The following is a 14943-nucleotide window of genomic DNA, read 5'->3' on the forward strand; positions in this document are numbered from 1 at the left end:
TAAATTTAGTTAAGGTCATTATAACTGCACTCTCAATTCCAATATTCTGGGGGAGGGAAAAGTAGTTTCTGATATTTAAAGCCTTTTCCCATGCCTGGAATGTACTTTTTCCTTGAGTCCCATATTTTAGAGTCCCTAGTGTTCTTCAAAGTTCACCTCAGATTTCACTGCTTACATGAAACCTGTCTGATCCTCCCAACGCTAGTACCTTCTCCCCAAAATTACTTTATATTTAGTGCGTGTGTGTATTTTCTATCTATAATTGTATATATGCTGCCGTGTTAGAATGTAAGTTTCCTGAAAGCAAGGACTCCTTCATTTATTGCTTTTTACCTTCCAAATATATGATTGATTGATTTGTTAATCTCATAATAAATCACAGTACCTGGGTACTTAATTTTTGTACTTTAGTATGAAAAAATTGTTTTCTGGATCTCAAGGAACTTAGCCTATTTGAAGAAACAAAACTTATGCACAAGAAAAATAGTTTTCCACTTTAAATGTAGAGGCTCGACAATATTGAATTGGGAGTGACAAAGTGAATGTGCCTAATTAAATTGTATTAATGGAGGAGCCATATACATGAGAAAACATGTCAAGAATGCCACCAAGAAGCATATGACAGGGGGCAGCTAGGTAGCTCAGTGGATTGAGAGCCAGGCCTAGAGATGGGAGGTCCTAGGTTCAAATCTGCCCTCAGACACTTCCCAGCTCTATGACCCTGGGCAAGTCACTTGCCTCTTCCCCACCCCCCACCCCCCATTGCCTAACCTTACCACTCTTCTGCCTTGGAGCCAATACATTTTGGCTCCAAGATGGAAGGTAAGGGTTAAGAAAGAAAGAAAGAAAGAAAGAAAGAAAGAAAGAAAGAAAGAAAGAAAGAAAGAAAGAAAAAAGGAAAGAAAGAAAGAAAGAAAGAAAGAAAGAAGCATATGGCAAAAATCCTAAATGGAAAAATACAGTTTCTACAATATATTACTTATAGTTCTCTGTCATAGCAATGCAAAAAAATGAAGTAAGACTTTAAAAATACAATTTAATAAATCACTAAAGATAAGATTAACATGTAAACCTCTAGTGGATATCAAATGAAGTTTAACTATTAAAGTATGGAAGGACATAAATTAAGATAGAGCAGAGCAGCTGTGTCTTTCCAGAAGACCCCTAATGAGTGCTATATATCATTTTCACACAGAACTTTACATTAATTTCAGGAATTAAACTTTAAGGTAGCTTCTATGACAGTATCTTTGCTTATTTGACTACTGATTTTAAAGTTTTCTATTTTTAAAAATTCAATTTTATTTTCAGGTTCTCTCTTCTGACTTCCCCACACCAACCCAACCCCATTGAGAAAACAAGAAAAATAAAACTCATGGACAAATATTTAGTGAGTAAAACAAATCTTCTCATTGGCCTGTGAAGAGTGAATCAAACTCTCTTTGTCTATCAATCAGCAACTTTTAAGTTAATCAATCAAAAACTTAAGTATCCCTGTTTAGTACCTTACCAGTCACTAAGTATGGGAGTTCACAAGTCACCTGCTAGAGTGGGTGACAACTCCAAAGGCTACTGCTACCCACCTTGGGCAGTGCTAGGCAAATTGAAAGACTGCAATTGGTTCCCATAAAGTGGGGGAGCAACAGGAAGTGACATCTAGAAAACTGATTTTAAAAGGCCAGCTTGAGGATTCAGTATTGCCCAGACTCTTCGTCAGTGACTTGGACTGGAGAATGTTGATTATAAGGATTTTAAGTTAGTTATTCTGTCTCATTAGGAGCAGAAATATTAGGGCAGAAACAGTTACAATTTGGATGCTGTCTTCTATGGGAGAGGGAGCAGATAGAATGTTGTTGTGAGCTCTTTAAGAATAGAAGCCTTCTAAATAGGACTGAGATCACTTTAAGGGATCTTGGAATGAGAGAGTGGGCAGTTGGGAATTCAGGGTTGGCTCTTGAACTTCTTCTTGAGAGCAGGTTGCTGGAGGATTTTCTCTGAGAAGATCTGTTATTTATTTGAGAGAGTTAACTTTGAGAAGTTAGATTAACATCTAAGAAACTAGAGAAGAATTGTTTGGAGTGAGAGCTTTTCTCCCAAAGAGAACTCATGGGAACAGTGTCAGTGTCTGGCTGCCTACCTGGAGAGTCTAAAGCCTAGTGATTCTAACAGCCATTATTGGCAGTTAGCTTCAGGCAGATGGTTAAGTTTCAAAAATATTTTAAGGAGGTTAATATAAATTTAAGTTCATCTATTAGAATAAGTTTAGTTAGATAGAAATTTAATTATAGATAGTTGAGAATAGTTTAAGGAGGTTCACCTTGGTGAACAAGAAGAAAATCCATGAGGATTTAGATTGGAGGGTTTGATTTAGTAATATTAGAATTAGAATAAGAGATTTCCTGTTTGATTCCTACCTCCTTTATTCTTTCCCTGCCTCTCCTCAGAGATGTAATTAAATAAGAGTTGGATTAAACTGTGTCCAGCATTTCATCCACCACCTTCAGATAGGTTACTCTGACAGCTTTAACTTATCTATACCACCAGATCACTCTCAACTGGCTATCAATATTAAAACCCCATACAAAATCAGTATACCTACAACAAGGAGAAGACTCTTCCCTTGGATCTTGCAGAGGTGAGTGGAGTGATTCCTTCGTTGGCTCTTCAGTGAGGAGACCCTCTCTGCTCATTGGCACTTGGTGGGACACTCCCTTGAGCAGCAGTATGAGTTCTCATGATATTCTTGGTGGTTTTAACCTTGTATAAACTGAAGGTTCTCAGTGGACTTCATTGTCTCCTGACTCTTTGGATTTTAGCTTCCTAATTAGGACTTTGGATTCTGATGAGATTCACTTTTGGATTCACATTTGTGATCTGGAGACATTAGGATTAAACTTAGGGTATTGGTAGCTAGGCAGTACTTTCTGTCTCTTTGTAAATAAAGCTGCTTAAAAGTCTTTTTGACTTGAGCTGTAATATTTTTAAATCAGCAACCACAATATTACTTTAGAATTCTCACATTTAGCATAAAACCTAAATTAAAATTCTTACACTAATTGATGACCCACAAAGGTTTGATGAGCACTCTCAGTCTCCTGATAATTTCCTTCACCTCTACTATCTCTAAACTATCCCTCAGTCAGCTAATTCTGGAGTTACAACTTATAGCTATTGATCAGTTTGCTGCATGGAAGGGTAAGTCCTAAATCTTTTTTTTTTCTTCTTTCCCCCTTAAACTGAAAACAGCTGAATTACCAACTGCCACAGGTAAGCTGGCTGTTTTGTTTTAGGCAACAATTAGCCAGCCCTCAGGGCTCCACCTGAGGAGATGCTTCTACCCATCCCCCCTTTGCCTCAAGGGTAAGCAACTCTAACCCCACAAGGTTCCATCTCACAGCCCAGAATTCTTTAAGGCCTTTTCCAATCCCCACATATCTCTACTAGCGAGAGTAGTCAGTGAAAACAGGAGCAACTAAAACTGCTCCTTTAATCCTGAAAAGCTTTCAAATCCATTAAGAATAAAAAGCCAGCAAACTTTTTTTGCCCTGAGGCCAGCTCAGAGAAGCAGCTTCCTGCCCACATGGCCTGAAAGTGGCTCCTTGAAAGCATATGGTAGAAGTAGAGGTCCTGGTGTTTTTACCCCTAAAGGAGGAGAGAGTAGAAAACTCTCCCAAACCTCAACTAAAATTCAGGCTGTACTCTGAGAGCTTTACCTACAAGAAAGTATGTTTTATTTTGCCTAAGATAGAAATCTTTTGCTTTCTCCAATTGTCCCTCCAGGGGCTAACACGTGTCCCTCTTCTATCTTAGAATTGATATTGACAGAAGATAAAGATTGTTTGTTTTGTTTTGTTTTTTACCAAGTGATAATAGAGAAAACTAAAGTGTTGTAGATGGCTCCAGCCTCCACCAAAGATGTTGCTCAAATTGTAGGTGGGTCCCCTGCACTCTATTTCCATTTAACCACTAAGAAATTGGCTTTGACACAGAAATGTTTATTTCAAGTTATCACAAAGGGGGATGGTGATGGTCACAGGTGCATTTGGGGACAGTGAATATAAGGGTGCAGTGATAGTATGTGACAGGGGGCACTAAGTAATATTTTTTTCTAGAAAGGGGATGGTAGGCCAAAAAAGTTTGGGAACCACTGTACTAATGGATCAAAGGGTACACACAGATCTTTAGTCCTTTGAACATAGTTCTCCAGAAGGATTGGATCAGTTTACAACTCTACCAACAGTGCATTAGTGTCCCAATTTTCCCATATTCCCTCCAACATTTGTCACTTTCCTTTTCTGTTATATTAGTCTGAAAGGTGGGATGTGGTACCTCAATTGTTTAATTTTGCATTTCTCTAATCAATAGTGATTTAGTGAATTTTTTCATATGACTCTAGATAGCTTTGATTTCTTCATCTGAAAACTTTCTTTTCATATCTTTTAACCATTTATCAGTTGGGGAATGACTTGTTTTCTTATAAATTTGACTCAGTTCTTTAGATATTTGAGAAATAAGGCTTTTATCAGAGACACTTGTAAAATATTTCCCCCCCGTTTTCTGCTTTCCTTCTAATCTTGGTTGCATTGGTTATGTTTATGCAAAAAAAAATTTAGTTTAATGTAATTGAAATGATCGATTTTGCATCTTGTCATGCTCTCTATCTCTTGCTTGGAAATGAATTCTTCTCTTATCCATAGATATGATAGGTAAACTAGTCCTTGCTCCCCTAATTTGCTTATGGCAGGGCAACGTATGGCTCTTTCTGCAGGAGCCATAAAGTCAATTTTTTTTCAGGCGCTGTTACAGGAGCACACACCATTACAGGAGCACATACTGTGAGCACTGTACAGCTCTCACAAAATTACATTTTTAAAAATGTGGTGTTTATGACTCTCATGGCCAAAAAGGTTGCTGACCCCTGGCTTATGGCATCACCTTTTATGTCTAACTCAAGTACCCATTTTGACTTTATCTTGATATATACTGTGAAGTGTTCCTCTATACCTAGTTTTTGCCAAACTGATTATTATTTATTACTAAAAAAAATAATCATAGCAGGGCTTTAATTCCATAATAGAGTTAGTAGTGGCAGTATCTATGTCCAATACCAATTCGATCATAAATATCAGGAGAGGCATAAAAACAGAGGCATACATTTGTCAAAGGTATTTTGCATTGTGATGGAGATTTAACTTGAGATGTGTCAAAGAGGATTTCTATTTAATGGTGAGATACTCTAAATGCCCTTATTTTCACATGTTATAGTGATTTCATCAAGCCCTGGAATAACTGAAGAGCCTTCCAGAAATCTATAACCATTCAAAAGAGCTCAGTCTGAATATTAATATAGGAAATACCAAGTAGATAAAAAATGTTTACCTATGTGGGAAGGGAATTCCCCTCCCCCATTATGTTGCTTTGTTTGATGTAATCAATCAAGGACCTGAAGGTCCTTTATCATTGAGATGTGCAAGCACAGACAAACCCTCAGAGAAAGGAAGTTAAAACCAAAAAGCTGGAAGCTGATCCCACAGGCACTGCTCCCCTGGGTGAGGCCAGGCAAATTAAGGAATTATGACTGGTTCCCGAGATGTGAGTGAGAGAGCTACAGGGTGGAGAAAACCGCTTATGAGCCAAGACCAAAAATGTTTTGATGAGTACCCTCATTTTCTTCATGTCTTCACTTTTTACTCTCTCTAAACTATCCTTAAATCTGTTTGTTATTAGCTAATCTGGAGTTTGTAATTCTTATTTCTCCCCTCTAAGTTGACTCTGCAAAGTGTTTCAAGGCCTACTAAGAGTAAAATCCCATCAGGGGACTCTAGCCATAGCCTGTGCTCTCCACACAAGCTTTTTGCATCCCCAGACCAGTTTTTTTTTTTTAATTTTTCCTCTGCCTTTTGCCCTCCCAAGCCAGCTCAGTGAAGCAGCTCCCTGCAAAGCCTTTCCCTAGTAAAGCCCCAGAGCTAGAGCCCCAGCCTCCAACCCTATTGGCCTACTTGGAAGCATATGGCTGCTGGCTTTTTACCCCTGTGGGGGAAGGGAAGGGAGAGAACTTTTTCCTACCCTGAGGAGTGGTTTTATCTACAAGGAAGTGTGTTTTATTTTGTCTTAAGTAAAAAGCCTTTGCTTTTTCTTGTTGTTTTTTTTTCTTCCCAAACCTTCCTTATCCCATTTTGGCCTCAGGTTAAGGCTTTTCCCACCCTCCATTCAAATGCTAGAAAACTAGGACCTGTCTGTACCCACACGACTTTTTTTTCCTCTTCCTAGTCTTTAGGACACTCTGCCCTCTAGCTCTGTGAGACCCTAAGCCCTAGCTAGTAGTACACACTAGGGTAGTGCCGTCTACAGACAGGAAGCAGAACTGCAGGTAATTTAATAATTAAATTTAAAAATAAATAGGCAACCAAGGCTGTGGCCCACATTGTGAAAGTGCTGCTTCCCACCTATCTAGAATGGCTCTCATTCCAGAGAACATTGCCGGGGTTGCACAGCTCACAGTTTCAGAATGATTTCATTTAGTATTGTTCCTAGGTGTACTGGTACTGATAGGAAACCTTGCAATTTATCTCTTCCTCCCCAAGAAAAGACAACAGAAAGATGGTTTGATTAATCTCAAGATTCAGAAGGAAAATCCGCCTCTTTATGCCCCCTTATCATCTAAGCCTACCCAGTCTCTTCCTCACCCTGTCCACCCTTCCTCTTGTTCTGCCCACCCTTGCTCTTGCCCTGGCTCAACTTCTCCCTACCCACTCCCCTTTTCCTACTGGCCTACCCTCCACTCCCCCATTTTCCCTACCCTTACATTCTCTGATTGCCTTCTCCCCACTTCAGCCCCTGCTCAATCTCATTTTGCCCTGCCTCTTCCTCCAATGCCCCAGCCCTCCCTCCCTTGCCTGACCCATCTCTCCTCCTGCCTCTACCACTCATTCCCCGCCCCCTGTCCACTCCAATGCAACCCAAACAACAAGCCAAGCAGTAATAATCACAGATGATTCAATTAAAAGCCTATTCCCCCTAAGAGATGTTCCCACTTATAATAAAGGAGGGAATTCAGTAAACAGACATCATGCACCTTTCTCTCCACAAGATAGTGAGAGATTCAAAGAAAAAAACCCCTTCCTTTGAAGATGATCCCATTGTAGTTATAAATAAGATTGAAAGTGTTTACCACTTGGTCTGGAAATGTAAGGAATTAAATTTTATGGTTGATCTAAATCAGTGATTCCCAAAGTGGGAGCCACTGCTTCCTGGTAGGTGCTGCAGCGATCGGGGGGAGGGGGAGGAGGGCAGTGATGGCCACAGGTGCATTTATCTTTCCTATTAATTGCTATTAAAATTTTAAAAAATTTAATTTCCAGGGACACTAAGTAATATTTTTTCTAGAAAGGGGGTGGTAGGCCAAAAAAGTTTGGGAACCAATGGACTAAATATATGAGAATTTTAAGATAATACTGTGCTTGCTGATTTAAAAATATTATAGCTCAAGTCAAATTGACCTTCAATAGTTTTATTTACAAAGAGGTGGAAAAAGTGAAAGTAGAGGAATGTAAAAGAGGGTAGAGAATATGTCTAGCCTATCACTCTAATGTTGCTTCAGTCCTGGCTCTACCCAGGCAGGGCTTGTTAACCCCTCAGCCAGAGGACTCAGTGGTGAATTAACAAGGGTTCGACCCACCTGGTCTTCTCCAAGAAGGGGAGGTCTCTCCAGAACTAATTTCTCCAGAAGCCAGGAAAAGAAGGTCAGCTTCTCACTCACCCAAGCCAGAATCCAAAGGGAGAAGATCCAGAGTCCCAGGTCCAATTCATAGCACCAAGCCAAAGTCCTACTCCAAGATCCTTCAACCTGAAAGTTCAGGAAGAAGACCTCTTGCACAGGAAGTTCACCACCTTTTATAGTCCTTTTTTTAATGCCATTTCCTGTCCCTCCACTTTTGGGGGACTAATTGCAGTCTTTCAATTTGCTTAGCACTGCCCAGGGGTTGGTCAGTCAATTCTGGAGTTGTTACCCACTTTAGTAAGTGGCTTGTGGATCTCCCCTTCTTAGTGTTAAATAGGGGTGTCAGTGCTTTTGGTTGATTAAATTTAAAAGTAGGCAAGGAGAGAGTTAATCCTATTTTCACAGAAGTCAACTCAGTAGAGTAGAGGCTGGTCCAGTCTGGTAAACTCTCCCCTTCCCACTGCTGCTGGTGCCAGTATCACTGCCCCCACTGCCCCTCTCACCAATAGTCCACCCAAGATGAGCCAGACATGTTGGACAAGGAAGAGAGCCAATATGCTCCAGGAGATCACCACCACCATGGGGTTCCTCTCCAACTTGTTGAGGAATCAGGGCTGTGTAAGAAAACAGAGGCTACAAGTTTTCAGTGGAGCCCTTCAAGAGGTACTCACAGAATTTTCTGTAGTCCTGGCTGCTGATGGATAAGTGCTCTATATTGCTGCAATTGTCCTGCAGGCTTGTAGGAAGTAAATCACTTTAATTCAGCCTTGCTAATGATTTAAGGACCTGTTATGGGTTTATTCTTTTTTTACTCATCATTTTATACACATAAGATTCTGATATTTTATTTTTTATCCAGAATTTAATTTCTTGTGTTTTTTATTTTCTTTTGACAATTGATTCATATACCCCATAACTCAGCCATATATCCCGTGGTGATTCTGGTGTTGGTCAATACCCTCCTTGGGGGGGATTGTGTAATTATCCTAAAATCCAGGGTTTAAAATCTGTTGGAGAAATTTCAGGAAAAGAAACTCACCAACACCCCAAATCAAGAAAGCAGATCTTTTGGAGAAGGTGCCATAAGGATGCCTGTGGAAACCACACACTGTATCAAAAGATCCAGCATGAACTTTGGGATATAATGAACCAAACTGAAGGGGGTTGAACATATTTATTCAGAATTAAACTCTTATGCCAAAGGGGAATGCCCCCAATTGGTGTTTTGTCAATGCTTCTATCAATCATTGTTTTTGCTTTCTCTTTTATTTCCTCCTTATCTTCAAATTATTGTAATTCCCTCTAGTTAAGTGCAATATTATATACACCTCTAGTAAAAGAATATTTAGAAGTGTAAGCTGGTAATTTGAAATGATTCACCGGGGAAACTAGGCATCTTAATCTCCCCAAACCCTCAATTGGGGAGAGTTCAACATGCTTGTCTCCCAATAGAATCACAGGGGGGATTGTGGAAAGAGAATTCCCCTCTCCCATTATGTCACTTTGTTTGATGTAATCAACCAGGGACCTGGAGATCCTTTACCATTGAGATGTGCAAGTACAGAGATGTGCAAGTACAGACAAACCCTCAGAGAAAGGAAGTTGAAACCAACAAGATGGGAAACTACAGGCACTGCCTCCTCTTGGGCAGTGCCAGAAAAATTAAGGAACTATGATTGGTTCCTGAGATGTCCCATGAGAGAGCTAGTGGGTGGAGAAAACTGCTTATAAGCCAAGACTAAGGCTGCTCTCTCTCTCCCTCTCCCTTTCCTCCTTCTTCCTCTTCCTTTCCCTCTCCCTCTCCCTCCCTATGGCAATGGAACATGTAATATGAGTTTGTAAGAATTAAAAATTAGGGGCAGCTAGGTGGCTCAGTGAATAGAAAGCCAGGACTAGGGGCAGGAGGTCCTGGGTTCAAATCTAGCCTCAGATACTTCCTAGTTTTATAATCCTAGGCAAGTCACTTAACCCCAGTTGCCTAACCCAATACTTAGTATGGATTCTAAAACAGAAGATTGGGGTTAAAAGAAAAGAATTAAAAATTAATATCATACAGAGAGCAACATAGAGGAACAGGGAGGATGTCAGAAGGCTACAAAATATGCTCAATGAAGAATATCAAAGAAGAACTGAAGTAAAAGATCTCACAGGGCATTTGATAGGAAAAGAAGATAGGCTAGTCATGAGGTGGAGGTAAGGGGTGACAGGCAGCTATCACGAGTCCTCCAACGGTACTCTAAAATGTTAGCCTCTCCAGCATGTTCAGAGAACCCACTATGATGAATTTATAGGAAGACAGCAAGAGTCTCACAGGGTAGACAGACATGGATGGGTGACAATTTGCATTGTTGGAGGGAACCCCCCCAAGTTAATAAATTTACAGATCCATTTGAATTTTTCAGGGAAGGAGGGATTGGAGACAGAAAACAATGATGGGGTTGGCTTTGGTAAATCATTTAACTTCTCAAAGCAACTCTAAATTTCAGAGTAGTCATTGGTCTCTGTAGAGAGAGGTTCCCCTTGTTGGTTTCTTACACTAATCAAATTGGTCTGGTAAAAAATTAATAGTAATGTTGGATTATAGGTCAATATGTAAAACTCAGTGTGAATGTTATAAGGGCATATGCTTTTTTTTTCTTTTGAGAATATTTAGACTTGAATGAAGATAGCATCAATGAAATTTTTTTAAAAAAATTATCTTCTCTGAAATGACCTCCAGGAATTGATGCAGAGTGAAAGGAGCAGAGCCAGAAGAACATTGTACACAGAGACTGATATACTGTGGTAAAATAGAATGTGATGGACTTCTGTACTAGCAGCAATGCAATGACCCAGGACAATTCTGAGGGACTTATTGTAAAGAATGCTACCCACATTCAGAGGAAGAACTGCAGGAGAGGAAACACAGAAGAAAATCAACTGCTTGAATACATGGGTTGATGAGGACAAGATTGGGGATCGAAACTACCACACCAATGCAACTATCAACAATTTGGAAATAGGTCTTGGTTAATGATACATGTTAAAACCAGTGGAAATGCATATTGGCCAGGGGAGGGGGGGAGGTCAGGGGGTGAAGGGGAAAGTAAGAGCATAAATCATGTAACCATGTTAACTTTTCTAAAATATAAATATTAATAAATGTTTAAAAAAAACTTATCTTCTGACTTAGAATCCATTCTAAGTATTGATTCTAAGGCAGAAGAGCAGTAAAGGCTAGGCAATTGAGATTAAGTTATTTGTGCAGGGTCACACAGCTAGGAAGTCATTGAAGTCAGATTTGAATCCAGGTCCTCCTGACTCCAGGCTTGGCACTCTAACCACCGTGCTCTCTAGCTTCCCCACTTTATTGAATTCTTGAAGATGGTCAATATGTATTTAAATGAAAATAAAAGCATTAAGTTCATACAAGCCCCACAATGTTTTTTGGTTCTTTGTTTCTCATAAAAAATATTTTATGTTGGAGAGGATTCAGCAAAATTGGGACATTAATGCATTGCTGGTGGAGTTGTGAATTGATCCAACCATTCTGGATGACAATTTGGAACTATGCCCAAAGGGCTTTAAAAGACTGTCTGCTTTTTGATCCAGCCATACCACTGCTAGGTTTATACCCCAAAGAGATAAGGAAAATTACTTGTACAAAAATATTTATAGCTGCACTCTCTGTGGTGGCAAAAAATTGGAAAATGAGGGGATGCCTTTCGATTGGGGAATGACTGAACAAATTGTGGTATCTGTTGGTGATGGAATACTGTTATGCTAAAAGGAATAATGAACTGGAGGAATTCCATGTGAGGAATTGATGCAGAATGAAATGAGCAGAACCAGGAGAACCATATACACAGAGACAGATACACTGTGGCACAATTGAATATAATGGACTTCTCTACTAGCAGCAATGCAATGATCCAAGACAATCCTGAGGGACTTATAAAAAAGAACACTATTCATATCCAGAGAAAGAACTGTGGAAGTAGAAACACAGAAGAAAAACAACTGCTTGATCACATGGTTCAATATGGATATGATGGGGGATGTAGACTCTAAGCAATCACCCTAATGCAAATATTAATAATATAGAAATAGGTCTTGATCAATGACACATGTAAAATCCAGTGGAATTGCTCATTGGCTACTGGAGGGGGTAAGAGGAAGGGTGGGAAAGAACATTGTGGTGCAGAAGGTGAAAATCAACCCTGCAAAGCCTTACTGCAGAATTTCTGACAGTTGAAAAGGGTTTAGAACCCTGACTAGAGGCAGTTGATCCTGGAGTCTTGGTCAGAGCAGGAGGGTCAACTGAGCTCTTTCTTTGGGCTGAAAGCCTGGCCTTGATTCTGCAGCTTTTCTCTTAAGATTTGTAACTTAGCTAATTCCTCTGGATCTCCCAGACCTTCCCTATCCCAATCTTCATTTCCCTTCCTGAATTTCTGTAGGTTTTTGGGAGAAGGGTGGATCTGGGTGGTAGTATTCAAACTTTGTAGACTTAGTTTCCCATAGTCAAGTAGGGCTTACCCTTGATATAAATTATCTCCTGAATCATTGTATGCAACTTTCCTAACCTTAAAGGCAACAAAACCTCCCAGGACTAAGTGAGGCAGGTCCTTTCTCACTCTCACATTCCTGTGTCCCTCCCACACCTGAAGCTTTTCCCTAGGCAGCTGTTGGAGATACCTTGTATCCCTCTATCTTTTACAATCAACCCTGAAACTCAATAAACCCTGTTGTCATTTAATCAAACCTTTGGCTAAATCATTAGTTGAATGATAAAAGAGGGAAAAGGAGAGAGAAAGGAATAGTTTCTCTCTGGGTCCTGAGGGGAGTTGAGGCGTCCTTCTTGGAGGAAGTGGTGATCTCTATACTTCCTTTGTGAACCTGAGAAACTGACTAGAAAGCCCTCTAGTCGGTTTCAAGCCATTTCTGGCTGGCCCTAACCTTTTGTCTGTAGAAGTGTCCTTCCTACCTGGAGGGCTCAGTCTGTTTCCCTTCAGTGTCTCCGTCTCAAACCTGTGTGCCCAGTCTGTGTCTCTCTGCTACAGCTGCCTGCCCAACTACCTCATCCTCTCCCTTTGCGGCTCTTTATGCTTCAATGTCTTATATTTCCCTAAACTCAGTCATTCCCTTACTCCTCCTACCACCTCAGTTTACTACTTCCATCATTGTATTCTCCTTTCCCACTTACTGACTTAGGGATCTACAAACCCCATCCACTTGCCTTATCCCCTATTAAACTACCTTTTCACTCTACCTGCTTTAATCCCCTTATTACAACATGAATCATGTAATCATGGAAAAATATTCTAAATCATTTAATTAAATAAAAAATGTAAATAAAAACTTAAAAAATAATATTTTAAAATAAATTAGACATGCCACTAAGCACTAGAGAGCTGATGAATTTTAAACACAAAAAGAAAATTTCAGACATGATTAAAGTGGAAATTTGTTTTGCCAGACTTTTCAACTAAATATCAAGAGATATTTTTTTTTTGTTTTGCTTAGGTTGGGCAGTGGGGACAATGGGAGAAAAAAATTAATTTTAAAACAACTTGTTGCTTGAAAAATAAAATAATAAATTTCATTGGTTAAAAAAATCCTCAAAATCATAGAACATGCTTTATTTATTCATGTTTGGACTCATGAATTAATTAATATGAAGAACTGGTTTGGAAATCCATTGATTCAGACTGTCAACTCATCTGCAACTAATAATCTTAGGATTCCTGGGACACTGAGAGGTTAAGTTATTTGCCTATGGTCACACAGCTGGGATGTGTCAGAGACAAGTTTTCTCTGTACTGATCTTGGTCTCATATTAATTTTGTCACACTGCCCCATAAGGTTATTATTACTAATATGAGTAGTCTTCCTTTTCTCTACACCTTCCCTCTAGCCCCAAAGTTACAATGGTAGGGCAGACTCTTATCACCTCTCACTTGTTTCTATATGACTCTGATCTATTTTCACTCCAAACCATCCCCCTGGCTTCTGATACTTAAGTCACTTAGACTCTCAGAAACTTTTTAAGGGTATAAACTACATTATTTGGTTCAGAGATTTTTCCTTATCTGGTTTCAAATCACAAATCTTGATCAACCCCCTCCCACACACAAACATATGAATGAAACTTTTTAGCCTTTCTTTGGTACTTGTAGTCCAATATATATGCCTATCTTATCCTCTCTATTAGACTTTAACTCTGAAGGCAGACAGTAAATCTTAGCCATATTTTTATTTCTGCTATTACATTCATGCAATCTCAGATCAGGCCAAAAAATAAGTGTGCAGACACTGAGGGATACAAAGGCAAAAAATAAAAATAAAACTCCCCACCCTAAAGGAATTTTGACCTGTGTTATTATTTAGAAAAAAACATATGACTCATTGATATTGTACAATACGCATATTTTGAGAGGTGGGGGAGGCATTAATGTTTAATCCAATAAAGTCACTATGAAACAATAAGATCAGGAAAGAAATTTCTACAGGGCAGTGTGTAACATTAAATATTTAACCAGGCATACTTTATTATTGATGACATTGTTATTTATACTTTATTAAAAATTGATCAGCTATCTATTATTTTCTCTAGTATCAGCCACGTGAAACTACAGAAATCTCTGCATTAAAAATTAGACCATTTGTTTCCCTTTTCCCTCTAATCTCCCCATATCTTAAAGTAGTAGTTTACATTAGTGGAAAGAGAACCAGAAGAGAAACCAAAGACCTCCGACCAGGCATGTTCCCTCCCAGGTCTCAAATGAGTTACTGAACTAAGTAATCGTTATCCAAATCTAACATTAAGATTCTAAGAACAGTCTCAAAGCCTCCTCCTTTAAGTAAGGGTCCATTTTTGTTGTGATGTGGTTACTGACCCTTTGTGATCCCATTTGGGTTTTTTCTTGGCAAAGATACGGGAGTAACCTGCCATTTCCTTCTCCAGTTCATTTTACAGATGAAGAAACTGAGGCAAACAGGGTTAAATGACTTGCCCAGGGTCACACAGCTACTACGAGTCTGAAATCAGATTTGCACTCAGGAAGATATATCTTCCTGATGATATATATAATTCCAGGCCCTGCACTCTATCCACAGGACTACTTAGCTGCCTCAATAGACCCTGCTACTTGCCTCAATCTTTCTCTATCCTTTCTGCAGTCCTCCCTCTCTTTGTTCATTGATCTAGAGCTTCCCCACCCCCCCCTCATCCCCCCCCCCCCCCA

Source organism: Gracilinanus agilis, chromosome 6 (genome assembly GCF_016433145.1).
Source record: "Gracilinanus agilis isolate LMUSP501 chromosome 6, AgileGrace, whole genome shotgun sequence".
In the NCBI taxonomy this organism is placed as follows: domain Eukaryota; kingdom Metazoa; phylum Chordata; class Mammalia; order Didelphimorphia; family Didelphidae; genus Gracilinanus; species Gracilinanus agilis.